Source organism: Anser anser, assembly GCF_964211835.1.
Source record: "Anser anser genome assembly, chromosome: 16".
Classification (NCBI taxonomy): domain Eukaryota; kingdom Metazoa; phylum Chordata; class Aves; order Anseriformes; family Anatidae; genus Anser; species Anser anser.
Window position 1 is genome coordinate 14,207,402 of NC_139737.1, and position 27,808 is coordinate 14,235,209.

At 48.2% G+C, this 27,808-nt stretch overlaps 1 long non-coding RNA gene across 1 annotated transcript; it reads left to right on the forward strand.

The window, feature by feature from the left end:
* The first annotated feature begins 15,272 nt into the window (after window positions 1-15,272).
* LOC310882467 lies at window positions 15,273-27,299 on the forward strand. Its single transcript, XR_014572982.1, has 2 exons — window positions 15,273-16,973; window positions 22,114-27,299. It is a non-coding gene; the product is annotated as an uncharacterized lncRNA (long non-coding RNA).
* Window positions 27,300-27,808: the final 509 nt, after the last annotated feature.

Below are 27,808 nucleotides of genomic sequence, written 5' to 3' on the forward strand. Positions count from 1 at the left end.
AATGACCCAGAGACAAAGCCGCTCTCCGAGGAAGCTCTGCACCAGGATGGACCCACGCAGGATGGGGCAGAGCCCTCCAGAGGCTCCTGCTGCAGCCTGAGGGTGGATAGGGCAGGGAGAGCATCTCCGTCTTGTTCTCACCCACACGCTGCCCTGCAGCTCAGCATCCTCCTTGCTCAGGCTCCGTTTAGGCACTGTGGGGCTGCCTGGTGCCAGTGCAGCTGGTTAAAGTTTAACCCTTCCCCAGCTGCTTTCTCCTGAGGGCTCTGCTAAACCCCCACAGTGGTTTGGGGACATAAGCAACCCCCCCTTCTCCCACATGCATCATTCTCATGTCAGCTCCTGGCACTCATCATCTTCCCACTCTCCCAAAAAAAAAAAAAAAAACAAAAAAAAACTGCTTCATGGTGCTGCTCCTGCATCAGGAGCCCTGCTCCTGAACCTCATGCCTCGATGTCGGTGGGCAATGCCACCCCTCACTAACATTGCTTAGTTATCGTTCTGGTGCCAGGTTTTGGTAGCCCAAGGCAATGAAGCAAAGCCTGAGGCTAGCTGCTGGCCCCGAGGCTCCACTCTACATTTCCATGCTGCAGGCTCCTGGCTGGGAGGAATTTCATAGTGTGTGCTGCCAGCATGGCTTTGCTGGATATTAAAAGACAAGGAAATTTTCTTCTAAGAAAAGAAGGAGTTTCACTAGGAGGAGGCTAGCCAAGCTCTAAATCAAAGTCACCTCTTGAGACTCCTGGGAAAAAGGAAAAGGTTAGCCCTGAGATCCCTTTTTCTACCTTGAAAACGTGTGGCTCCAGAGCAGCTGCATTTCCAGTGACAATCAGGCACAGAGAGGACAGCATCCCTACTACAGACCCCTTCCCTCGTGCACAACCCTTCTTTCTGCACCACGGTCTCCTCATCCTGCCCTCTGTGACACTGCGGTGTCAGAGAGCCTCGGGATGCAGCGCTGCGGAGCTGGGCTGTTTAAAGCCAACCCGAGTCCAGCCACCTTGGAGCTGCTGCCAAGGACAGCAGCCACCTCAGGAACATGCTGTGGGCACCCATCTTCCTCCCTCTCCACCGGCTGCCTGCTGTGCCTGCTGTGCCTGCGTCACAGAGGCAGAGGCTGGAGTTCAGGAGGCTGCCCAAGCGCTTGTGGCCTGGGGTTCCACGTGAGGGGCGAAGTTTGAGGCGGATGGCATGGCACAAACAGGTTAAGCTTCAGCACTGCAACTCTGGCAAGAGGGTCTTTGAGGTTTCACAGCAGTTTGTGTCATCCTGCCTGTTTTTAAGGCACCCACTTTGATTTTCTCACTTCCGACATACTTGAATAATATTTAGGGGGAAATTATTCATTATCTTTGCTGTGCCTGTTAATGACAGGCCCTTGTGCATTCGTGCCATGCTGCCCACTTAGGCTAATGTGGGCAGAAGGGAGGGGAAGGTGGTGAAGAGGTGGTGGAGATCCTCAGCACAGCTCAGATGCCCCTGAGCTCTAGTTTGCTCTTTGTTTAGTCCTCTTGGGGAACTGTTGTAGGTGAGAAGAAAAACAAAGAAACAAACAAACAAACAGGCAGGGCCACATGCCTCCACTTCCATGGGCAATGCGACTGACTGCAAACACAGGGACGAGAGTTCCCCGTTCAAATAACTGGCTGAATGACCCTTGCAGATTTGTCTGGGGAGAACCTGTGGCAATCGTAACTCCTGTGCAGGGAAGTTAAGCAGATACTTTTTGCACAGAAAAATCTGAGAGTCCAGAAGTTGAAACATTTGAAATCACATTTGCATTTAAGTTCCTAACATGGACCTTTTAAGCGGCCATAAACAACCCGTAACAAGTGGCACATCCCCTCTCACTGATCTCAGATGCTTATGGTAGGTAGATACACACAACTTCAAAGGTGGTGAGAAACACTCCTGTCCATCCCAGTCCATCAAAGCAACCCAGCACATCCTTACTTTTAATCACAAGCTTACACCTGGCTGAAACTAAGCACGAATAAACAATTAATTTTGAGTGGCTGCTTCAATCTGTGTTTCAAATGTGTTGTGGACGTTATGTCTGCTTTTCTTTTCTTTCAATTTTTGCTTTTCTTAAGACTGTTGTATAAAACTGCCCACAAGTTTTTGACAGGATTTGGTTCAAGCTTACTCATGTGGCCAAGGTGCGGGCAGGATGACAGCTCACTACCATAGCTTGTCCAGGCTGGGCACCTCATCGAGGCTGGTAGCCCGAACTTCTTCTGTAATGCAGGGAGGAGGTGGGTGCTTCCAAAGGACGATTCACCCTTTCTGTCTAGGGCAAGCGTCTCAGGGCAGATGAATCAGTTTTTTTGGAGATCCTGCCTTTTTCCCAGGACAGTCGAGGAAGTCTAGACTGTAAACTTGGATTAGTCACTTAACTTCTAGGCAGCTGTAGTGAAGCAAAAATCATTGCACCCTGGACACTTTTCAGGCCATAGTGTTAGGGGAGCTGAATCCAGGTCTCGCCCCCAAAACTGCATGAGCTTTCCTGGGCAGAAAGTTATCACTGAGCTGTTTCTCAGAGCAAGGGTGGGAAATGCCCACTCTTGTTCCCCAGCCCTGGTCACAACAATCTCCCGCATCATCAAAGAGGACACAGGTATGGAGATGGAGGAGCAGAAGTATACTGCCAGGTCTTGCTTTCCCTGCATGCTGACACTTGCAGGGCAAGATTCCCCACTGAAGATCCTGCCCATCGATTCTCTGGCATATTTATTTCAGCATTAATCAGAAGGCTGGGTAGAAGCATTCGTAATGTCCTGGCAATAAGGAGGAAGGCGAGATGTGGAGGAGATGAAGGGGAGGGAGAGAAATTCATTTGTTGAGATGATGGAGTGACTCCTTCAAAGGAAAAATTAGTAATGATTAAAACAATGCTTGAGACTGTCCGTTTAAATCTTAAAGGTGCATTATCCCAACCAAAGGGGCCCAGTGCTCAGCACCTCTTCCTGCTGATTACCATCTAGCTTTCCATTTTCATATAACCTTGAAATGCAATAATGTCAATGTATGCACAAGGATTCTCTTTTTTTCTGATGGGTAGAGTGATGTCTGGCATAGATCATCCGTCTAGGTCCCATCCCACGCCATCTCCATTTTAGAGGACTGAGAGGAGGCTCTGCGTCTACCCAGTACGTTCTGTGGTTAGAGGTAAATCTACTGAGCACATCAAACCAAAAAGATGTTCCCCTTCCTTTCAAGTTGCATCTGACTCAGTAGTTGGGAGCATGCAAAAATCTCAACTCCTTCAGTGAATGAAGAGGTTTTATAGCCCGTAATTCCCACGGCAGCGGCTGATGACTTTATTCTGCCTCCTCCTCCTCCCTGCACCCATGCTGCCCTTCCTACAGCATTGCCTTCGCTGGAGATCACCCTGTCTGGTTATTTTGCAATGCAGATAAGCTCCCTTTGCATCATTTCCAAGGGAAAAACAACATAACAGAAGACTCTCTCTTGGAAATCTGCGGCATCTCTCTTACACACTGCCTTCCCCTGTCACAAAAGCATAGCAGACAGACTCCTTCCATTCCAGATCTTGTATCCAACAAGCTTTTGCTGACTACATAACCTTCACTAACCTGAAATTCCTGAGTAGTCCCAAGAGCTCAATGCATCTTGGAATAAAATTTTTGTAATGTCATTTAAGGGTATTCCTAATCCAGAATTATTGAGGAGGCCTGGGTCATGGGAATTGAGTTTGACACTTGACAAATACTTGGCTTTGTGTAAATGGACAGGCCGCAGAAATAACTGCCTTTGGATGTCACATGAAGAGAAATTAATTCTTTATTAACTTCCGCAATGATAATCTAATAAACTCATTTGGTCTACTAGTTTCAGCACTTAAAGCGCTCAGTCGATTGGATGCAAATAGATTTCTTCTTCGCTTCTGGAAAGGTGCATCTGTGGTGTGCAAAGGGACGTTAGCACGAAAAGCCAGGTCGGGCATTTTAGGATATGGTGGACATGGTCAGATCCTGCCATAGTGTGAGAGAGACAGGCAGAGCAGAAAGACAAAAGCAGGGGCTAGAAAAGTAATCTATTAAAAAAATGATATTTTAAATTAAATATTCATATTTTAAACAAATTTGCTTTAACTTGAATTCAGATCCTTTCCTTTCATAATCAGGTATTTTAAAGTAATATACAAGGAACCAGTGTATTAGCTGTTTCCTTGTAGAATTACAGCACAAGACATTAGTCCCAGCCATATTAGGACTCTGTTGGATTCTGTACAGATACTAAGAAAGCTAGAGTTCCTTTCCCAACATTTTTGTGGCCAATGCTAAATTTAAAAGAGGGATTAAATGGGATTATGTGGACCAAGCAAACATCTAATTCTCAGAGCCAAGTTTGTCCAACAAGAAAATAAAGCTGTAATATGTGACCTAAGTGTCAAATCAGAACCAGCCGGTGCCACTTAGAGGTTGGATTTCAAATGTCAAGCCACAAGCTGCTATAGACTGTCCAGGAACCATGTTCAAAATAAACAAGCAAATAAAAAGGCTACACAACACAGGGCAAAACACAACCTCACTCTGCTAATGTCAGAGGATGGACCTTGCAAGGCAGCGAGCAGCGATGCTGCTGGTCTGCCCGGCGTACTTTGTGCTGCGTTTCTGTATGTCTGTGTTCTGCTGACAAAGAAGAGAGTCGAGAACGATCAAGGCTACCGCTTTGTCCATCAATAAACTGTGATCTATTTTCATTCGGGTGCAAATTAGAGTGAAATTTTTGGTTTTCTTTTGGTTTTCCTCAGACAGTCTCCACTGCAGCACCACTGCTTGCCTGTGCCTGTGCAGCATTTCTTGGAAAGTTAAGGCAGGGCACGCCTGTGCCAGCAGCATTTCTTACCTTGCCTTTTGTTGCAGCAGCACATCAGAAATGTTTCATTTGCAAGGCCAAATAGTTATTATTTGCTAAGCAAGTTGCTCTGTAACAGCATGAAAAATAGTGAAGTCTAAGTGTCAGTTCCATGTAAATACACAATTTGCACAGACATACACTTACTTCTGGTTGGTGGCAATTATCCTGTGAAAGAGATGCAGAAAACAGAGCATGTTTTTTCTAGATTGCCCTAAGTGTCTGCGTCCTCTCTACTGCTCTCCCAGAGGGGCCGTGGGCTGTAAGACTGCTGCCTGCCCACCTTGCCCTGCTCTCTGCCTTCGCTGTGGAGCTCTCAGGGAGGTCAGGGTCCATCACCAGAGGCTTTCATCTCTCTGGGTTCTTGCACGGCTGAAGGCAAAACAGATTCAGGGTTCCAGCTCTGTATCAGCCTCAGCAACGCTAACACCAGCTTTGCTTCATGAATACTTCCAAGACTAAGTAGCCGGCTGCTTTTCTTCTGGAATATCCTTCACTGGCAGTCTGATGCTCTGTAGGACATGAGACTTGCTGCCTACATCAATTTATAAGTGGGATTTTTTGATTTTTCATCAAAAAAAAAGTATTTTATCTGTCTGCGTTAGTGCATGGCACAATGGAGAAGCTTCCCAGCAGCATCCGCTGCTCTCTGCCCTCACTCCAGCATGCAGCTGCGCGTGCCAGTCTCTAGGTTTGTCCCTCACTTTTAATTTCTCAGCACTGAACTGGATTCATAGGTGAGTATCAAACAGGCTCACAGAATCACAGACAGCCATCTGGGAGAAGTCACCAATGGTCTTGCCATCCTGTCCTCCATGCAACACCCGTATTATTCTCAGCAGAGTTATGTCTGGTCCAGCACTGACACCACATTTGTTCATGCTCAGGAGCAAGGCACCGCAGCCCACAGCCAGGGTTTCCATTTCTCTGACACCATGGGCTCTATCAGCACCCAGAGGACAGAGGCTCTGGCTGCTCTCTGGGTGGGAAAGGATCACCTTCAACTTCCTCCACCATTTGCTGCAGCTCTAACCAAGGTCATAACCCCTGCCCGTGGGAAGAGGGTGGCATTTATAGCCGCTTCCTCCCAAAGCTGTGCATAGAAGCAGAGACAAGGTGCACGCCACCCGTCAGGCTCACAATACGTTTTCAGATTTCTCACCGGCAGCTGCCGAAGGGGAGGGACACCTCGGGTGTGAGGTGAGATCTGTTTCTTCTGCTCCTAGACCTGCTGTTAGCGCGTTCTGCCACAGAGATATTCTTAATACCGCAAGAGCGTAGGTGTTGGATCCTGAGGTCCTCAAAGACCATAATTATCATGCTGGCAGACTTGGGGGTTGTTTGGGTTTTTATTTTGGGTTGGGGGAGGGTTTTCCTCTTCAAGAAGGAGCAGAACAGTGATGTTTCCCCCAGCTGTAGAGTTTGCTACTCATTTCTCCTGGATGGACACCTGGATTCTGGGACCATCTGCTACTTTTCCCAAAGCTGATGCCAGAAGCACCTCTCCAGCTGAGCAGCGTGTGGGTGTCTCGACACAGGCTGTGGTGGTAAAGAGCCAGAACGTGGCAGAAGCACACCAGCAGCAGCTGCAGTGGTGTGTTTGGCTGCTGTGCAACACTGTCATCTCCCTTCACTCTCCAAACCAGGCTGGCATCATGCTGAGGAGCAAAGCTTCTCCTTTTGTCCACTGGGAGAAGAGGATTTCAAGGAAGAAATTCCAGACAATGCAACTCTTTTCAGAGCTCAGTTGGTCTTTGTTATCTCCTAGAAAGCATTTTAAGAGTACCAAACTCTTACCAAGTAAATCAAGGTATGGGTGTAGAAACAGCTTAGCTTAACCTATATAGGTGTCAGGGAAGTGCAGGCTTACAACATCGCCATGAAAGCACCACCAACTTGCAGCCAGAGCAATTACAAACCAAAACTGCTGCATGGGATGCTGGCTGCAAGATGCTTTCCAGTTCAAGAGGCATCAGCCTGTCCCACTGCCTCCCCGATCTCTGGGCTGTGTGACAAGCCTGCTTTGTTGCTGGGACACCCTTGTTTTCACAAAGAGGAAGGAGAATCAGAAAAGCATTAAAATCAAGAGCAAAAATCTCTTTCATTAGAAAAATAAACTGCTTCCTCCCAACTTGGAGAACAGTTACCAGGAAGAAAGACATACATTCATTACCGAGTCTTGTTTGCAAAGAAATTTTAAGCAAACGTTGGTAATAGTGGGACACAATGGAAAATGATAGTCCTGTACGGTTTCCGTATTGCATTAGTTCAGATCTACCGACACCACCTGCTTAATTTCACCTTTCTCCTCCTGATACCTCCTGTAAATTTCAGGGCTACCTCCCAACATCTATATTTGGGTATAATTTGAGTGTAATTTGGTACATAATTAGGGTAGAATAGAAGACTGAGTATTTAACTACCCATATATCTCTCTCTAATTTAAATAATTCTTAATATATCTAACTAGTTTGCCTCATACTGCGCTGATGTGTATTGAACTGGGGATAATGAAATAAGGAATGTGAGGGGGAAAAATGTTATTTCAGAGTTGGAAGATCACCAATTAATGACATGAAAAGCCTGGTGGGAATATCTGTACGCTTAATGCCCTTCTGCTTCGAATATAATGCGGTCATAGTCTCTGGCATGAGGGCTCTCAGAACAGTCCTCGGAACAACTTCTATTTCTGTGAAGCTGTGTGAATGTGATCAAAAGTTCCAAAGCTTTCAGACAGGACTTCAACACACAGAGGATAAGAGAGACGAATTTGACCCTCAGCTAATTTCTGCAATGTGTTAGGTGTTGCATTTAAGAGGGGAACAGATTGTCTTCTGCAGTTGCATCTTCTCTTTCTCTCTCTTGTCTCTAGAGAGAAGCCAGATCACTGGCTTAAAAAAGAAGCCTAAATTTGAGATCGTTAAAGTTAGGTGAGAACAACTCCTTGGTGTGTGACTGTCTGTCCCTGATGACTCGATGTACTGTGTCACAGTCAGGGAACTGCTGAGCTATCAAACAGGAGTTGGCTGGGGTTTTATTCTGGTGAAACAGCACTGCTGGATTTCATCCTGCAACGTGGGAAATGCTTTACACATTCCTCTCCTTAACAATACCAATTGTCCTGCTCACACTGGAATAGGGGCAGGTGCTGACAGATATCACCGAACCACATCCATGGGGAGGAGGCAGGCCAGGAGTCAGATGTGGCTACACGTCTGAGATTTCAAAATGTCATTCTATCTTTCTTGAAGGAGAGGGTAACACGGAAAGCTCTGAAGTTTTTGAAGGGTAAAATAAAGTTTAATTTTGATACGTATTTGAAGTTTAATTCTAGTATTGTTTGCTTGCTTTTATACAATGTAAAATATAGACATTGCAATGGTATAATGCTTAGCATACAACATGTAAAATATTGAAAAAACAGTACCATGTAGGTTAACACCAGATGGTTATTGGAAGAACATTGGCTATGGAAAATTTTACCACTGAAAATTTAAAACGAATCCATTCTGTGCAGTGGAATGCTTTGATTTATACAGACCATTATTTTCAGAAGAAAATTATTTTTTCAGGAAATCTTCAATCTACTTGAATATACCAAAAAGCAGAGCAGGACAGGAGCCCCAGCCCAAGCTCCCACCTGCTGTGAGCTGGGACAGAACGAATGCTTAACCCCGCAAAAGAATAGCTCAGCTGTTTGTTTTTTTCTGCAATGCAATCCCTTCTCTTTCTTCCCAACAATTTCTAGGGATGCCAACAGGACCTCTCACAAACAGGGCTGTGCTTCCTCCTGCACACAAGCCCCACTGCTGTGCTCCCTGCTTCCACCGCCACCTACCCGATCGTGCACACCCCAAAATGTCAGGTCACCTCGCTAGCTAGGAGCATCGCTCTGCAATGCTTCTTCTTTCTGGAGTAGCTGAAGGGAGTAGCGAAATTTTCAACGCTACCCTGCAGCACCCCAGGGGTTGCAGCTCACAGCCTTGCTCCCACCCCAGCCCCAAACCCCATCACCACGGGACGAGCTGCCCAACCTTGCTCGCACGCTTCCTCCCCCTCCTTGTCAGGGTTCCTTTCTGTGCAGAACAGATGGGCACAAGCTGTTTGGGAACCGCCACCCTGCCCTCCCCCAGGCCCCGCAGAAAGATGCATCACCGGAGCAGGGAGCCATCCCTCCCCACCCTTTGAGAGGGGCAGGTAAAAGTTTAACCAGGCTGTCTTTCAGCGGTGGAGGCAGAGCCGCCTTTCATAGCTGTGATAAATTGCTCCTGTCAAAACTACATGAATGCTCATATTGAAAAGCTCTTCTTTCTTTCTTTTTAACTTGCCCCCTCTCTCCAGTCACACGGCGTCTCTCGGTTGTTAGCCAACATTTAATGCCCACTTAGTCAAAGGGCACTTCCACTCCTTCTCGGCTCCCTGCCCTGTCCCCTGGGGCTGCTGGGGCTGAGTTGTCACAGAAATACTGATGAGAAATAAAATAAAAAATACGGGGTGTAGAAGAAACCCTTTAATGTTTTTAGGGCTTTTTATTTCATTTTGGTTCTCCTCCAGTAGTCCCTCACCAAAGCAGTTGTAGGATGGGGAGCTGGACAGACAGATATCTTCTAAGGAAGTTTCCAGCTGTCTGCCAGTTCCTAGTTAATAGATTAGTTATTTGTGTAATATTTTCTGAAGGTGGTTATGAATGCATAAGACAAAACAATCCAGCACAGCTCATTTCCAGTAGATGTGCAGCACCAAGGGCAAAGCACGATGGAAGTTTCCCGGAGGGGGACAGCACACCCAGCTCTTTATACTGTCCAAGACCCTTCCCCACCTTTTCTCCATGGCTTCCAGGGCATTTGTGAACAAATGGATTATTCTTGGCCTTGGGACTACCAGGGAAGACGGGCTTAGGGTGCGTGGCAGCACTGCTCGGAAGCACTGACCCAGCTCGGCCTAGCACGGCTGTCCTGCAGCTGCCTCGGGGCCACGGCTCTGGGAGAGGCAGCAAAGCCCAGAGTGAGCAAAGCTGACCCAAACACCCACCCCGAGCACCCACACGTGTGCTGGTGCTGTATTTACTCCTGTGATGGCCACCAGCTCCTCTCCTTCTCGCTATAAGGCCGGGGATGACGGCAGGCAGTGCAGCTGGCCCAGCTGTGCTGCACTGGTGCCCGCAGGCCTTTGGTCCACATGTGGTTCCTGGGGAGAGATTTCAGACCTGTTCCCACTCTGCTCTAATTCCTCCCCCTCAGGTTTTCTGTACAGGCCAATAACTTGCCATCACCCAGCACTCCCTGTATATTCTCTGGACTGTGAACATAAATGCCACTGCTGCACTAGGGTACTCCGTGACACCAAGATGTGGTATGCACTCAGCTGTCCTAGGTGCATCCTCTCCGTGACAAATATTTCTGCTGCGGAGCTAGCTATAGTGCCACCACCCTTATCACCATTGGCCTCCACTAGGACTCAGCACTGTCTACCTCTGTATATGTATTTTGGGATATTCATATCATTGGGACACTGTCATCATCACAGGTGATTTGCTCCTTAACCCTTGCATACACACAGAACATGGGCAATGAAGACTGTATAACTCGAGCCCTGCTCACAGTTTCATACATACTCTCAGAGATTTTAGGAAAATAAGCAAAGACCAGGATTCACACTCTCATCTTAATGACTTCATATCTTCTGACAGCAACAACATCACTTGAAAAGATTTGCCCTCAGGTGAGCTAAAAAAGGGATGTTACTGAGAAGATTGCAGATGATCTTCCTTTGGAAGTGCTTCTCCATCCACCATCAGAAGTGAAGCAGGAACAACACACTCCTGACAAAGGCTGAGCTGCAGACGTGTGTGCAGGTCCTTGCTCCTGTAGACTCTCAAACCTCCCGGAGGGCCTTTGCACTGCTTCAGCTCACCTGGTTCAGCCCTGCAGCCGTCATCTCCTCTCCCCTCCGCATACCACTTCAGATCAGCCAAGTTGCACCCCAGTTATTAACTGCTTTTGACTGACTTCTTAAGTTAATTATAATTTCACTGTGCAATATCAAGCACGATTAAAACAATTAGTTTTTTCTCCCCCTGCAATGCCTCCCTCTCTTCACTCTCCCTTCTTCTCCCTCCTTCTCCTGCCTCCTTTCACCCTGGAAGTTTTTAGGTACGTTTCTGCACCACTGCAACAAATTGCACGGTAGGACCTGAAATTATTGCCCTCTTAAATGCATTAAACTGTTCATAAAGTAATTTGCAACGCCGGCTACCAAACTACAGTGAGCCTCCCAGCCTGACACCTCCCTAGTGCAGAAGGATTCTTGGCAGACATACGCTGCTGCAATGCTCTCGCTCACTGTAGTCGATGCCTGAAACTTAGGAGAAATCAATGCAATTATAGATATGAAGGTCCAATTACTGTGAAATGTGATCAGTCTTTATCTCTGAGTCCCTTCAAGAAAATCAGGGAGGCCTTTTCTTTTTTCCCCTGTGAAGGGAATAGCAATGCGATACAAAAGCATCTTTTAACAGAAGAAGGAAGCAAAGGGACGCCTGTCATACAGCAGGTTGGTTCTAATGGTGTTCCTGATACTGACTTCCCCCTAGTACTGGCGAAATTATTCCTGACTTACACCTTTGGGCATCCATTGTGTCTGGTGAGCCCAGTCCCTGCTGACACAGTTGTGGGGTTCCCGGACCAGCGCTGTGTGTGCGGTCGCCTCCTCCCTCAGACTCCTGGCACAATTTTGCACATTTGGGATTTTCCCCAAGGAACTATTACTTCCCTGGTGGGTGTAGGCTGGTTTGGACATCCCCAAAGAACAGGGGAGAAGATGGTTTGCAGTCACCATGTAGGCAATATGGGCAGGATCTGCCCAGTGATAGAATGCATGCTGCAATAAGGTGATTTGACCAGGGCACTGACTGCTGCACACGGGAGGTCAAGATGGACTCTGTCTCTCTTTGCTTTACCTTTATCCAGCACAGCAGGATCCTGACCAGGGCCAGGACATGGCTTTATTAAACAAGTAGAAATGAGTAACCATCTGCATTAATAAAGTATGCAACCCTTTACCTCTGTTAATTAGGAAGCAAATAAATTAGAGAGAAAGAGGGAAAAAAAAAAAAGAAGATATATATCCTATATATTAGCTAATCATTTAATTACTGGAACTATATTAGGAAATACATGTATATATAAAGTATAAAATATGCTCCAGATTAACAAAATATCGTGGTTTATTTCTAGAACTGCAGAACATGAGTTTGCTTGCTCCCAAAGCAGAGTGTGAAGAAGACTATTTAGCACAAGCCTCCTAGCACCTTGTTCAGGGATCCCAAAGCGCCCAGGAAGCGTTGACAAGCAGAGCTGCCCGTCCCCATCAGTGAGGAGCACCAGGCAAAGGGGAGCCCAGGAGCCCCGGTCCCCCATCCTGCCTGCGCTGCTCTGGTTTGATCCCCGCTCCTCTTCTGGGCAGCACCCATCCACCTCCCCGAGCCTCCTGCCAAAAGCTGCAGGAGCCAGGTTGTCACCAAGCTGAGATCTGGGGACAGCAGGTAACAAGACAAGCTTTCCCCCATCGCGCTTGGATGTTCGACCCCCATCTCTCATGGGGTATTTTCTTTTCTCATCCCACCACATGAATTACAGTAATTTGCTTATCTGAGGAAAAAAAAAAAAATCTGTTACTGTGCAGACTGGTTTTGTGATGCTGAATGGGCGTTGCCTGTTAGGGGTGTAAATTTAGAGTTAATCCTGCTTTTTGGTAGTGTGCACTTTCTCTGTAGTTGTTTATTCCGCATTTTGCGTCTGCCCCAGGATGGATCGAACTGTTTAACCTTTGACTGCAAAGTCAGAAGAATGACTCACTTGGAAGCTAAAATGTAAATAAATGTATGCATTGCTAAATAAATCAAACCCTAATACATTAAACTAGGGCTGATAAATGTCCTGATTAAAATCACACATAAATAAAGGGGGCAAAATATCAGACAGTGGGCTTGAAAGCAGTAATTTCAGGGTGTAATTCAACACAGCACATGTAATAGTAACTAAATTGTTTTATTCCTTAATTTTGATGTACTAAATGCAGTGAATTCTTCCCACTATAGTTGTGAAGAGAACACTAGGTATTATCACAAACACTACAAAAAGATGAAATATGGGTGATTTATCGATTGATAAAAAAAAATCTTTTCTTAATTACATTGACTAGAAAACACTCCAAACCTGTTATACTTTCAATACAGCACAGAAAAGTGAGGAGCTGGTAAATGAACTGTCTCTTTGCCATATTCCTCCTGTAACTGCGTTTGCCTGAGCACATAGACAGAAAAAAAGTTCGTCTCCTGCCCAGGTACGTTCCCCTCTGGCACTAAATTACCAAGCACTACCCCCAATTACAGTCTCTAAAACCATTAGCAGTTAAGAGAAAATAATCCCTGCAATTTGTGAAGCAATAAGTGTTATGTACGACCGAGGCATATGCAAGAAGGAGCGCAGCCACGCTCTGCCGGGGAGCCCAGGCTCGGCTCAGGACTGCCACCTCCCTGCTCCTCGCAACATGCAGAACCGCTTGAAGCAATTCTTCTGTACATATAGATGTTCTCTTTTCTTGTGTCTTGTACTTACCGAGCTATCTCAGGGCGGCAAGCCTGTCTGCAAGGACTTGCATGCTCGCACATGTCATTTTTTTGGCTCCCCCGAGGGAAAAGGTGTTGTTTGCCTCCCACGTTGGATTGAGACCTCTGAACCCAGTGTTTTCACATTCTCCATCACCCTGCTGCGTGTGAATCGTGTACCAACTAAGCAGTCCTTTAGATCACCTTCCTGGATCATTTTTCCCTCCAGGTGCTGATTGAAACGCAAATGAAATACTTTTTTTTCTACCAATGACGTCCTTTCCTCACGTACCTGCCTGCAATTGTTATTTCTGGGGGATCTCGCCAAACAAGCTGCAGGTTTCTAAAACAGCCCCTTTTCACAGTGGAGGAACCCAGAACAAAAATGCGTAGCCCTCAGAAGTTTGGCTGAAGAGCTCTCTTGTTTTTCTGGGATTTAATCTGTGCCCAGCAGTGCAGGTGGGGCTTCTCCGTGTTTCCTAACCTGCCCCCTTTGCTTCCACAGTGCAGGCCAGCTCCCCCCTGGAGGAGATGTCCTCTTCCAGAAGGCAGCCAGACCAATTAGGTCTTCCATCACTTACCAGGAAGACTTGGCCTTCTTGGACTGGTTATTTAGCTCTCCTACTTGTCACCTTGGGATCCTCCAAATAACCATTCTGTTTCAGCGTGTTCCCCTCTGGCACATTCTCCCAGCAGTGCCGCTCCATCATAATTCATTTCTGCATTTTAGGGGTGCTTTCCTTCCCAATCTCACACTGCCCCCTTAGACTTCAAGAAGCCAGGACTGAAACTGAAAAAACAGTTCCTGGGCCCTACAACTCAACTCAGATCAGTTGTGTGGTCATGCCAGTGACATAAGGGCTGGAGTGAAAAGAGGAGGAGCTGTAGCGCCCTGAAAATTGCAAGAGGAATTTACCAGACACATTGATGAGCCAGGATCTGGGCATGCACTTTAATTTTATTGGAGTGGGATTTGAAGTGTATGTTCTAGTACAATCCTAAATGAAAATGCATTCCTAAAGGGAGGTTTAAACAACTTCTGCTTATAGATAACCACTTCCCCTCTCTGTCCTTGTACCAGCAAGGTGTGATCAAGGCAGCATCCTAATTTATGAATGAGCTGTTGGGACGAAATTCCAAATGACACCGGGGGTTGGCATAAGAGCATTGTCGAGCTTCCACATCCCAAATCTTGCCTTTCCAAATAAGCACAAACTGACACCATCCAATACCTGGTCATATCAAGAAAGAACTTCCTTTTGGAGATCTATTTCATCTGCTGCTACCAACACATGAACAAAAGATGATTATTGAGCAGAGCAATTAAAATAGCATAGAAATGGATTTCTTTTTCACCCGCGCAGTTACCTGGAAAACTTTTCATTCCCTATTGAGGTCATCTAGCTAAAATAATAGCCTGTGCAATGCTTCTGTCTCCCGTCTGAAGCCAGAGTCACCCAGACCCTCCCTGAAGCTGGAAATGAAGTTCTCCCTCCCTCCTTAGCCTCTAAACTTTGATCACGATCCCAGCAGATGCAAAATATTTGCAGTAAGAGGTGCCAGTGCCGTCAGCTCACCACAGCAGCTCCTAGTCAAAATGTTTGCATGCACACTTCAGAGTATCATTTATCTTGAGGGATGTCAACTCTAAAAATGTTAGCGCATGTCACTGTCAAAGCAAATGCCAGAAATTAGCTTTCTTTCATCTGAAAGAAGAATAATTAACTTTGCAACTGTTTCCAAAAGTGCTAATTAATGGGTTTCACCAACTTGATTTGTCAGGATACATCTTGATTGGAACAACAGCTTGTTCTTCCCCTTGAGGATTATGGCTCTTCTTTTGGACTCTTTTCCTCATCCGCCAATTTATTGTGAGTTGAGAAAAATGGATGTCATTTACAACACAAAAATAAACACGCAAAAAAGGGAAAGCCCCAGAGACATGTTAACATTTATTAATTATTTGTGTACGCTTCTCTATTAAAAATAATGTAGGAACACAGTGTTCCACATTAACAGACTAATCTTTAAGCAAGACAGGATTTTGTTGGCTGTTTAGCTTCCTGAATAACCAGGACAAGTCTTCACTTGAGATGTCTGCGTGTGGGGGTGCTCAGACTGGACCAGTGGGTGGGAGCTGATCTCCCTCTCTCGCCTTTAAGATCACCTTCGGGACCAAACTTTAGCTCCAGAGAGCACATTTTCCTTATTTAAATTCCTCCAACAATTTGCACAACATATTTTCTTTACCAAGCTGTCCATGATGTAATAACTTGCCTGGCTTTCAATACTGAGCTCCTTCCCCACTATCCTATGTCACTATTTGGATGCTCTCTTGCCACGGGGCTGGGGTCTGAGCTTTGTCTGCCCATGCTGAAGTGAAAAGTGAAATGCCCGATGAAAAGTAAAACGCCCACAGTGACCAAAGGGCTTCAGCCATCCCCATCCCACAGCCAGTCAGTGGGAGCCAGCACCCACTGCCTGAATCCCTGAGGCCCTTCAAAAACCCAGAAGCTCGGATGCATCTAACAATTTAAGAGACCGTGGCCTGAAGAAGCAGTGGAGGTCACGACCAGGCTTTACATAAACTGCCTGACAGAGGGCAAGCTCAGACCTTTGTGTGCGTTCCTGGAAATATAAAGTAAATCAGGAAATCAAGTGGAAAATCCAGGAGGTTATTATTAAAAATCCACATCTCAATTATCGTTACAATAAACCTTACACCAGAGGTCATTTACATTCATGGTAATTAGGGAGGAAGGTTACGGGTGGAGAATAACGGTATATCAGCTAAAGAAGAATTTTATTGCAGAAAACCTGTGCCTGATGCTGCTGCCCGCACTGATCTGGCTGGGCTGGGGTGTGCTAAGGCCTGCGGCCACGCTGAGGCCCGCGGCCACGCTCAGCTGCAAGCAACGCTCCTGCGGCCACCCACCCTCTGCAGCTGCCCCCGGCTCCCCTGGGGCTGCTGGGGCACCTGAACCTGTCCTTGCCCTTTCCAGGTGGAGGAAGGGTGGTATATAAAGGAGCTAACGGCACCCCATCAGCTGGTTTGCTTGGAGAGGAGCTGGAGGAAGGGTGGGTCCCTGGGACAGGTGCTGTGCTTGGTGGTTGTTTCGTCTTTGTGGTGTGTTGGGCCCTTCTCCTTGTCTGTAAGGTGGAAAAAAATAGGGTGAGGATGTCTAAGTGTGACTTACAGTCATGTCAGTCAGTTCCTCTCTCTTTCAGACTTGTTCTAAGCTTTCTGGGGTCAAAGAAGAAAACCTCCAGGTTTGAGGGTCCACTGGGGTCAGAGCTCTGGGGGAGAGCTGGGAGCTCTGGTTTTCGTGTGGCCCTTCCTTGAGTTCCTGCAGGTTGTGCTGGTGGTGGCTCTTCTCAACCTCTGGCGGGAGAGTGGAGGAAAAGAAAAACCTGGGAGCCACAACTCATTCAGTAAAGAATAGCGGATCCCTTCCACGGGCTGTGACCTCTGTTTTGGCTTTTGGTGAGCTGTGCCTTATACTCAAAGCTGGCTGTAAAAGGTTAATGAGTTACTAGCCGTGATTACAAGCATGTTAGGGCATAAGGAGCAAGTGGATGTGCATGTTTAAAAGTATATCTAGAAGTAAATTAGGCGGTTATAACCCATGTGTTAGTAGCTTAAATTTCTGACAATTGATGCATTGCGAAGTTTTAAATAACTTCATGGTTTTGAGCTGTTGATGAACTCCGTTGATGTGGCTGTAGCCTGAGCAAAGTTTTGTACTGGCTTCTCGCAGTAAGGAACCCCTGCAAATTTTAGTCTGGTGCTTTCCTTGAGGGGAAAGTGGGAAGGGGAGGAGAAGGTACCTCTGAAAGAAGAGGACAAACAGCACCACAGGATGAGGCTAATACCCTGAAGGAAATCACTGTAATGGTGAAACCACATTTTCTTGCCACCTGGTCACAGACCAGCTTAAAGACTTCCAGCAACTTCACCTTCGGGGATGTCAGTGTTATTTACTGGATGTGCCTACTTAATTTGTTGCTATATTTACACTTACAGTAGAGGCTAAAATCCTGTGTCACTGCATTTTTAAGTGGAGTCTATTTTTATCTGTGGAGGAAGGGAAGAATTTTGACGTTTACTGGAAGCTGTGGGGTTCTCATCGTTCTGAAAGAATGGATAAATATCCAGGAGTAAATCTCTCACCTACTTACTGTTGCTTTTTGAATTTCACCTGCAGTGTCCAGTCAATCCATTAGGTTAAATTTAGGCCAGCAAAAAATATATATATATATATGGTTAGGTCATGATTCTTTATTGGCTTCCTATTTTAAATGGCCCTTTAATCTCAGCTGTTAATATGAGCATATTTGTTCTGGTTTCCCATTTACCTGGGACTGAACACATAAGAATCTCTACAAGAGCCAAAGTGCAAGTAGCAAGGTTATTTTTATAAATTAAGTGAGGAAAAAAAGTCCTTTTTGCAGGGTAGTTCTGTTGTCTAGTGCATTCCAGGGCTCTTTCAGGTGCTGTGACAAGCACTGGAAATGGAAAAGAGTTGGGCTTGAGTCTGAACTGAACCTTGCTTGTGTCCTTAGAGAAACCCTGCTGTATTTTATTACTTGTTAGCAGACATGGGGAGTTTTGTGAAGTCTGTGGGACTGGATGCAAATAGTAGCACAGAACATGTTAAACCTGGGTTGTGCATGGAGAGGCGGTGCCTAAAATCACCAGTATTGGCTCAAAGGATGCTACTGGGGGCTTTGTCCTCTACATCAAAAATCCTGTAGAAAAGAGAAATTGTCAAGATTTGGAAGGATGGATGGAATGGGAGTCCTGCTGTATTGCATCACTTCTGGATCCTTTAACAGGGGAAATAGTACTTTTTCACACAAATGTGGATTTGAGTCCTTGGCTGTAAGGCAGGTGCTGGGGCTCCTTGCTGCTGGTGGCCTCTGTAAATGAGGAGGGCTGGAACCCAGTGCGATGAGCAGCTGGGGAGGGAAGGGATTTGTCCTATGTGGGCTGAGAAGATGCCAAAGCTCTGAAAGTCAGTGGGGATTTGAGTGAAGTGTGAAACTCCATCCTTGCTGCGTGCAGGTCCCTGCCCTACATGCACACATGTGAGTGTAATGTGCTGTGGAAAATCCCGTGTCTGCTGCAGATGCTGCATGCTTTGAGTCCTTAAGCTCCATGTTATTCCATTTTCAAGGCCCCCCTTCCCAAATGGCAGTGGGAGCTTCTAGGGAGAAGTCAGGCTGTCAGCACGCAGCGGCTTGGCCTCTCCCCACAGTGCCAGCAGGTGAAGCTCCCTCGTGCTCTCCTCTGCGTTTCCCGAGCTTTGCTGTCCTCACCAGCAGCCTCTCCTGCTCCTGGACCAGAGGGACCTGGGTCCTGCGGGTACAGGCTGGCTGCTGTGCAGCTGCCAGCAGCTGGGGTGGTGAGTGTGGGCTTTGCAGAGGGATAGTATGCAGATGACAGCTTTTGTCTCTGTTTACTGGAGTGCATCTTGTAACCAGATTCCTCCCCAGTGCACATCCCCCTTCCCGCCCCCCTGCTTGCAGCCCCTCTGGATTGGGCTCCTTTACTAAAAATTGGTTGGGAATGAAGGCGGGGGGAGAAACTTTATTAGTGTTATACATTATTTTCCTCCTCTCCGTTCTCCCCCCTTCTCTTCCTGCATGATGAATTGCCTGGTACTGAGATGGTAGCTCCAGCCCAGGCACTTAGCAATCTCCTCCTGGTCCCTTGCACAGACAGATGGGACGGCCCATGTCTTGACCGTGATTGATTAGCTGGAGAAAGCCTGTTGAGTGGAGTTCCATGAAGATTGATGCTTTCTCCTTCTAACAGCATTTCCAAAAAGTTTCTATTACATTTTGATTATGTTTATAGAATCTCACTGGTCTCCAGGAAGATTCAATCTTCTCTTTCCCCTCTCCCCTCTGTGCAGTGTGTGTAACTTCCCTCCTGTGCATATGCTGTTCATCCATCTCTTACTGTTATTCCTTCAGGGGTACCCCCAGAGGTCTCTTAGGACAGTTCCCTCCTTGTGTCCCCTCTGTCCCCCCAGCAGAGGCACCTCTGTGGTGGTTGTTGCAGACTCTTGTAGAGGCCACAGGTAAAGCGGGAGTTCCCCAGCACTGGGTGGTGCCTGCCCATGTGTGGCCTATAAAAGCTACGCAACAGGAGGGAGGAGTGCTTTCTGTGGCAGCTTGGTGGAGAAGTGGATCATGGAACCACGAGTGGTGTGGTATCTGGGTGAAGAACCACTGCACGAGGCTGTGGCTCCTACCTACCCACCGATACCTGCTTTGCCCAGCCTGGGCTCTCTGCAGCTGGAGGCTCAGTTCAGCCACTTGCATCTAGGTTGGGATGGGCAAGTTCTTAAAAGCTACAGGGCCTTTGGTGCCTGAGGGTTGGCATGTTTCCCATGGAGGGAGCCAGAAAGATGAACTATTTCAGCATCCCAAGCCACCCTGTTGCAGCTGGGTGGGGGGAGACAGCAGGGCATGTCCCTGTGCTGGCTGCTTTTCAGCATCACCATAGGAAGATGTTTCTTCACCAGGCCAGACACCCTAGAACAGAGGTGGAAAGTGCACAAAGAAAAGCAAACAGGCCGTGTATGGTCTTCAGATCACTCTGCGTGGGCCTTCCTGCATCAGAGCTCAACACTCCTGGGGAGCCAAGCAGAATGCAGCAAGAAGGCTGGTGCGGATGGCATGCATGTGTGCCGGTGGGAAGAGGCAGCAAGGGAGGCTTCAGTCCTGCACAGAGCAGTCTGTCTGGGGTTGCCCATCTAGGAAGGCTAATATATTTTTCAGTAGCTCCATAAAATGTGTAGATGCGATTCATAAATAATAATTCAGGTATGGTGCTGAAAGGTGTGCTCACTGCTGCACAGAAGTAAAGATAAAGTCGGTCTGACATCAGATAAATCAATTTTAAAAGGCTGGGCTCTCCAAACTATTAGGAAGCTTCTCAGTTGGCTCCTTATTGTAGCAAGTTACATTTCAAAATACTAAAACTGGCTTTCCTGTCCTTCCCACCTTATTTAATTAAGTAGAGAGATGGTCTCTTTTGTAGAACAAAAGTCAAAGGCAGCCACCTTTTTTTCCACCACTGTGTCCTTCCTGGGAAGTGGAGCCACCCCAGTGGATGCCCAGGAGCTGCATGCCCATGTCTGCCCCAACGGTGGGGGCGATCCCACCACGGGGCTGTGCACACCCGTGGGGGCTGAGCATGGTGCAGGAATGGGGAACTGCTCGTGGCTGCCTGCCTGCGGCTGTCCATGGGGAGGAGGTCCTCTGCCTGCTCTCTCCCTTCCATCCGTAGCTGGGAGATCATGGCTCTGTCCCCAGACTTGGGGTTTTATGGGTGGGTTGGAGGCCTTCCTGTGAGGCTGTAACCATCTTGGCCTAGCAGGGGCTGCCTTTCCCAAAGGCAGTGAGCAGTGCCCCAGGGTAGGTAATGCAGGGCACGGCTGCTACAAATCATAAATACAGGCAGGGGGCATGAAGCTGGTGTGCAGGGTGGGCTGGTTTCCCCACCAGCCATCTCAGGAGCCCATCAGGAGAGAGCAGATGCTCCTGTTAGAGCTGCGAGGGAGGGATGCAGGGGGCAGCTGCTGCCTCCCATTGGGTGTGGGGTTTTCTGGTGGTCAGGAGCACTTGTGCATCTCCTCTGCCAACCGGTGGATAAATATCCCAGTGGAGTCTCTCCCTGATGGATGTGGGTGTTTTTCAGCTACAGCCGCACTTTTGCCTGGCCTTGCGCTGCTCTGAGCACTGGTGTTGGATGTGGCCACCCTGGGTCAGGTCCCCCCAGGGCAGGCAGAGCACAGGGTGATGTGTCAGCAGGGCTTGGGAAGCCTGGTGGGCATCTCATAGCTCCTGGTTCCTCTCCAGGTGTTGCTGGGGTCTTGCCCTGCTAGGGAAAAGGCTTTGCCAGCCTGCTGGGCTGCCTGGCATGGCCCTGCATCACTGGGTGGGCACACAAGTGCACGGCTCATCCTGCTGGTGGGAATGGCTGATACCGAACTGCTTGCTTCTGCTTTAATTTTTTTGTGCCTCTTGTGTAAAATCCATCTGGGCAGGAAGCCATGGTTTGTGTGGCAGTTACAAATACAGGCGGCAGAGGCGTGTGCGTGGGTTCCCCCTCCCTGGGCAGGAGATGCTGTGGCACCCTGCGACACAGCCCTACGAGCTCCCAAGGGGTCTCCCCCACCCCAGTTGCCTTGCCTGCCTGCCCCTGCCATCCCAGGCTATTTTTTAAAATACGGGCCCCATTTTTTATTTCTGCATTTATTACAAATGCAAATTACAGATGAAAGCATCAACTACACAAACCATTACTCAGAGGAGCATCTTTCCAACTGCTGGACTTGGACTGAACAGCTTGTGGTTAATTTGCTATATAATCACTGCCTGCAACAGGAAAGCAAGTGCTTCAACTGTGCTAATATTATGAAAGGGGAAGTTAACCATAGAGATAAATTCTGAGGAGCTGCAGCTGGGATGAAAGAGGGAAATAAATGTAGCTGGAGTCCAGGCTTCATGCTTGCAAAAGTAGCCGCTTGGATATTTAAAGGGATAAAAGATAAGAGTTCAGGTTAAACGTGGTTTTGAAGTTGCTTTTAGCCTGCATATTTTTCCCCCAGAAGCAGAGGATCCCTGCAGCTCCCATTGACCCGAGATCCGTGCAGTGCCCCGGCCCGCAGGCAGGCGTACGGATGGAATGAACTCCCCGCTGCCCTGACCCCTGGGTGGCTTCCCAGGGCAGCTGCTCCCAGGGATGGGTGCAGGTCCTGTGCCACAGAGATCAGTGCACGGCAATTGAGCTGGCAAGTGTTTACTGCAGGAGGTTCTTTCCCATCGCTTGGCTGCAGTTTGGCCTCTTGCACAAAAGCCAGGGAAGCGGTTTTCCACGGTTGTTATACGAAGTGTGTCCCCGTTGTATGGTGCTGCGGGGAGGGATCCGTGGTATCTCCTGAAACAGCCGCTGGTACTCAGCAGGTTCACTTACCCCAGACAGAAGAAATGCTGAATGTATAAGGACAAAATGCTGCTCTGGGCTGAAAGCATTGCTGATTTGTAGTATTGCTCTGTACCCCTTGAATGTGCAGACCTCACCAGTGCTGGCCTAACAGCCGTGCATGAGACTGAAATAACCTGTAGACCTTCCCAAGTGGCCAACCCTCCTTGCCCTGCCATTCCTGTGCCTCCAAATGTACAGCAGTATAGTGCTCATGCTGTGTTGCAAAGTGCTCTAGGGATTAAAAAAATGTTCCTGAAGATTATCTCTCAGGATAAATCTAAAGTTTTGTCTAACGCTTTTCTCTGGAGGCTTCTGAGAGGCAATAGCTTCTAGATGAGCAGAGATAGGGGATGTGCAGAGGAGAGTGAATCAGCTCAAGATAATGGGTGAGCTGGTTCTTATGAAGCAAGAAAGCTCCAGCTCCAGGAGCTCTGCAGATTCACATCCACCTCAGCCCCTTCTCTGACTCTGCAATGTTTGCTTTGGGTTGCTTCTCACTTTGGTTCCCAGGCCTGGAGCGAAATTCTGGGTTGGGGAGAGGACGCAAAATGCCAGAGGAGATTTTGTTCCTGGGAGAAGCTGGCCCGTCCTCTGAGCAGGGGGCTGAGGTTATTCCCATGGTCTCGTGCTGGGGCAGCTAAAGCATTCCCCAAAATGCTGAAGACCCCAAAAGCAGGGGCACTGGAGGTGCTCTCAGGCTCTTCTTTAGCCCCACCACGGTGAGTAAATTGTGCTGACAGTGCAATCCCTTGGTGCTGGAAGAGCCTGTCCCTGCCATTAACTTGGCTAAGCAGCACCAGCAGAAAGTGCCACCAAGTTCCTCAGTGCTGGGAATTGGCTTCCATGGGACCTCCAGGCCCCCATGGCATATAAGCAGAGCATGCAGGTCGGTGCAGGCAGTCCCATCCCCTGGTGACCTGGGGATATGAATGGCCGTAACAGGGCTTTTTGCTTCAGGCTTTTCCAGAGCCGGCTTTGATTCTTGGACCTTAAACTTAGGGGGAAGTGTTCATTGGGCTTTTTCTTTATAAACCCACGGCATTTTGTCCTGTTTTGAGGTGTGAGCATTTCTTTCTTCGAGCTGATAGAAAGCTGCTGGGTGAAAGCATTCTCCTCGTCCCCTGCTTACCGGCTACGAGACAGCCGTAACTCACGCCGCTGACAACTGCAGCTCCACAAGTTAATCATCGACCAGGCAGGATGGAGATGCCCAGGAGCATATGTAAAGAACAGCAGGCTGGAGGCCCTGCGTGGGCAGGCAGCGGGAGGGAGTCGCTGTTTGGGGAAAGGGGGGAGAGAAAGCGCGGGTGGCTGGACAATGACGGGACTGTTGCGTCAGTGCTGGCCTTGCAGTTTGCCTCCCCAGTCAAAACAGATGAGCCATGAAGCTCTGTACCCGGTCAGGCGAGGATGCTAGGAGGGCACATCTCACGGGGCAGCGTGCGGCACGGTGCGTGGTGGTGTTACCTGCTGGATTTTGGGTATGCCGGCTGCAAAGCGCTGAAGCAAAGATTGGGGATACAAAGTGCGAGAAGCTGCTCCGGGTTCCTCTGCCCAAAAGCTAAATGCGTCAGAGCAAACTCACAATAAGTGATTTAGAGAATAATCAATAACATTAAAATCACCTGGCAAGGAGAAGACCCTGCATTTTTAATGCATTTTCTAGGTATTATTAAATAATATATCCCAGGCAAACTCCTGAGTGATGAATTTGGCAGCTGTTTGCGAGAGGTGATAAATCCAGGTACTGTCCTTCCCCTGCTCTCCTCCTGAGGAGGGGGTTGGCACCACTGAAGAATGTCTCTTTTGCTTTTGGAAAATGATTGGCGGGTAGACCCTGAAGATGTTTGGATGCCAAAGGCACACCCTGCGGGTGTGACAGGGCTTTGGGGTCAGGCAGATCTGAAGGTCGATGCACTAATCTGCAACGAGGGGGACCAAGACTTTCTAACCTGGAGTAGTCTCCAATGGCTCTGCATATGGGATGTCTGGTGCTGCTTGCTCAGCTGCCTCTCAGGGGCAGCGAGGCTGTCTGAGACACAGAGGGAGCTGTAAGTGTGGTCCTGGGCATGGGACCACCGGCGTGGTGGGGCTCTGAGCGTGTTCTGGTGGCAGGGGAGCAGGATGGGGTCCTGGTGCTCTGTGCGTGCTGGCTTTTGGTGTTACGGTGACAAGGGGCGAGCTGAGACCTCGATCTCCCTAAGCGCGTGGGCTCATCTGACATCCGCTTCCCCCTGCATGAGCAGAGGAATAGGAGGTTTTAAAAATGATCATTCGCAAGCTGTCTCCCCAGAAGCCAGCCTGGAACCACTGGAGAGGCAGCCCTCCAACAAGCCAGCCTGCCAGGGGACAGCCTGGCAGTGAGGGGAGAGGAAAGGCATTTGTCTGGTTATTCACTTTTATCTAGTTACACTTCGCCTCTCACAGAAAAGCCTTTGAACATAAAATTCAGCAGTGACTTACAATTTTGTGGCTTTGTTTTAAAGCGAAGGCGATTTTTCTAGCCTGGAGATGTAACTGATCTTTTACCTTTGGTTGGGGTGTTTGTTAAAAGAAAGATAAAACACGCTGTCCATTGATCTGTCTTAACCCTGAGTTTTACTGTTGGCGAGGAGGGCAGGATTAACTGTCAGAGCAATGCTGCTCATCCCAGCGAGCGCAGTGCTTCTCCCTGACACCACGCTGCTCCTGCAAAGCAACCCTCGTGGGATTTCAGCGAGACCATCCCAGCTCCTCAACCACAGCGGCAGGTTGGGAGGCTTTTGAGTGCAAGGAGACAAATGCACGGGAGAAAAGCCCAGCAATGATCATTGAAGTGATTCCTTCTGCCTCAGGGAGTCCTCAGGCTGCAGAGGTAGTCTGGAAGGATCTCCGACTTCATGGTGTTCGGAGCTACTCCTGCTCAGCGCTGTTGGCAATGAGGTGCTGGTGACACGGTGATCGGTGTAAGCTGCTCTCATGTCCTCTTACAGCAGCCTTTCAAGCACCGGTGTTTGGAACCAATAACCAAAATGTGAATTATCATGAGCAGCGTCTAGCCTTTCTCCAAGCCTACCAGATATTTTGGTTCAGTTTTTGAGCGAACGCATTAACAGAGCACGTTTTTTGGTAGATGCTTGTGTGTTTGAAATCTGGATGGCAAGCTTGCTCAGCCTTAATTGTGAGGTTTAACCACTCTGCAGTTCAGCTCCCTTTTCCAGCACATCTGGGAAGGAGAGAGCAAAACAGAGATGCTGGCAGAGGTGAGGTGGAAGCTATGCTGTTTTTAAAGGAAGATAAAAATGCAAACAAGGAGGGGAAACTGTTGCTTTTCCTCCATTTGCTGAACAGAGGAAGATACATGACTGTCCCATGAGCGTGTCCTGGTGCAGCCCAGCCACTGCTGTTCTACTGAGGAATTTTTCTGTGTGCTCTTAAAACAAGTTGGTTTGAAATATCCACCAAATGACTCATGATATCATCAGTATCCAGTATCTTACCTGAACAATGATTCACCACTGCACCACCCAGTCCTGTCCTGATCTGAAAACTAATCTGAAACACCCTGGGTACACAGGCAGCAAAAGCCCAAGACCCATTTCAGTTTCTGCACTTGAGGGTACCACAGATTTTTTTTAGTAACTGTGCGGTGATGTTATTGGACTCCTAAATCTTAGGACTTGGGTTTACTGTCTGTTTTAATGTTTTTAGTTAGCTTGCATTTTCAATTTCTTGTTTTTTCATAGTAAATCTGACACCAAAATCAGACTGCGTTGCAATGACAAATTCAAGTGTTGAGAACGGTGTGACTAACTTCTGCAGAAGGACCGTGCCACTGAGCCATCGTGTAGAGCAAACTGAAATAGCTGAGGATGCTTTCTGAAGCGGGCTGGCTGGAGCCATTTCTATCACAGCGGAGTGAGGGATATGCCTCCAGCTGGATGTGACCTTCACTAACACAGTGTCTTAACACTACTCAAGGAGGCTGTAGTTAAGTGTGCCCAGGCTTTCACTGGATGCTGCAGGGTTTTGTCTGAGCACTTAAGTGCATGTTACAAGGATGGGAGGGAGCACAGTGTGGAGCCTGGGGTCGGACCCTTCTCATCTAGCAGCATAGTCACAGCTGTATTCTGCAAAACCACAGTGCTGCAGCCCTCCTCTTGCATGCAGCCTCTGCAGCTACCTCTGTTGGTAGGCTGCATGCTCCTAAGACATGCATCAGTCTCGCAGCCTTGCATGTGGAGCAATCCTGATTTCCTCTGGTCCCTGGATTGCACAGAGCTCTGTGCTCTGCACCAGGAGCCTGGTGTTCAGCTCTGAAACAAACCTATGGGTAGAGCCACGCTGGAGACTCTGGAAACTAGTTAAATTTCTTTGGTGTCGAGTTTTAGATCACACCCAGGACTTCCCTCATAGGAAAGGGATGGCTGTTGATGGCTCTAGGACCAGGAGTTCCTAACAAGAGAAGTGCTCTCCTATACTGGGGCTACCCTGAAAGCTGCTTCCTACGTGGTCGCCTTGGTTCTCCAATATTTGATAGAAAAAGATGGTTAAGTGGCAGCAGCAGCTGGTGAGGGAGCAGATGGTACCACCTGCATCATCAGATGCTTTATCACATTCTTTTTTATCCCACAAAGAGCGTCTGGAAAGCAGAGGAGAGCGTGGGAGCTGGTGTGGGTTGTGAAGGCGTGAAAAATCGCAGGTAGCAGCACTGCTTCCCCGCCGGGCTGCTGTTTGGCTCAGCACCGGGCTCAGGCGGTGCTGGTGGGGAGGTCTGGGCCCAGCAGTGCCTGAGCCTGCTCTTGGAGGCATAAGGCCCTGGTGCAACCTGGTGACTGGGGGTCAAGGGATTGGGAAGTTCAGCTGAGCTTTTTTGGATGGCAGGCAAGTCCCCAAATTCACCTTGATCGTGCCCATCCTGGACTCTACCTCCTAACCACATCTCAAAGGAAGTTTAACTAGAGGCCTGTGGTTAACCTTTCTAAGGGGTTCGGTTTGGTTGTGTATGAGTTCTGGGTTTCAGTGTTTCTGGGCCAGCCTGAGTTTCAGCTTCTTGCAAGCTACGCGAAGCAATAAGCTGCAGGTACAGAGGAGGAGGGAGGTTTATGCTTCTCAGCCTGCGTGCTGCACAAGCCAAGGAGTTATCCTGCATCGGACCTCTCCCACGGTCCATTAGGAACACCACACTTAAAAGAATATTAAAGCACAAATCCCCAAACTGATGGGCTCGAGGGATGGCAGGGGGCAGTGACTCCCAGGCTGCCTGCAGGAAGATGAGCCACAGGGAGGTTTCCTGCAGCAAATATTACAGAGCAGTAGGCGCTGTGGCAGGCCGGTAG